Source organism: Gadus morhua, chromosome 10, assembly GCF_902167405.1.
Source record: "Gadus morhua chromosome 10, gadMor3.0, whole genome shotgun sequence".
Classification (NCBI taxonomy): domain Eukaryota; kingdom Metazoa; phylum Chordata; class Actinopteri; order Gadiformes; family Gadidae; genus Gadus; species Gadus morhua.
In genome coordinates this window covers 13,672,357-13,673,245 of record NC_044057.1, presented here as the reverse complement: position 1 = coordinate 13,673,245, position 889 = coordinate 13,672,357, and positions in this window count along the sequence as shown.

Genomic DNA, 889 nt, shown 5'->3' with positions numbered 1-889 from the left:
ACGTCCTTCCTTCTACGTCTCCTGCGGTCGTGTCAAGCAATTATAGAGCGACACACAAAACTACAAACTAATATTTGTGCAGAAGGATGGTGGTCTGCTTTAAATTGGTGTAAATAGATTAATAACACAAAGAAATGTACGTAACGATATTTCTTTAGTTGAAATAGAGTCAAACATTCCTTTCAGTGTTTGAGAATCTGTTGTGAAATATCAGGATAGGAAAAAAAGAGGCTTGATAGTGGCTTTTATTTTGGTAGGAGGCTTTTATTGTTGTAGGGGGCTTTTATTGTTGTAGGAGGCTTTTATTGTGTTAGGGGACTATTAGTGGGGTATTAAACGTATATTATGGCAGGGGGCTCTTATTGTGTTAGGGGACATTTATTGTGGTATTCTTTCTTTTCGGGGGACTTTTATTGTGGTATGTTTCTTTTATTGCGGGAGTTTTTTTTTATTGTGGACGGGGCTTTTATTGTGGTACGGCTGTAAGCGACAACGTGCATCAGAATGAAAACAATCAGAGCAGCATCATAGTGCGTAGTATGATGACCTCATCTAATATTAAAGAGCCAAATTCTTATGATTAGCATCGACATACTAATTTCACTAAATATTATTGTTTGATTCTAATTCCAATAAACCTGCAAATAATATAAATGTATTAATTGATTTGATAGATTTTATGGTCATGCATGTTCATATTAGACTAAATATTGCTGTTTAATGTAAATTTCCAATAAAACAGAAAAGGATATAAATGTTTTAATTGATTTGTTAGATTTTATGGTCATACATGGTCATCTATATAAACATCTATATAAATATACATATTAATATATATATATAGGTATACATATACAGGGTGCTACGTGTATATCTATATATGCATACA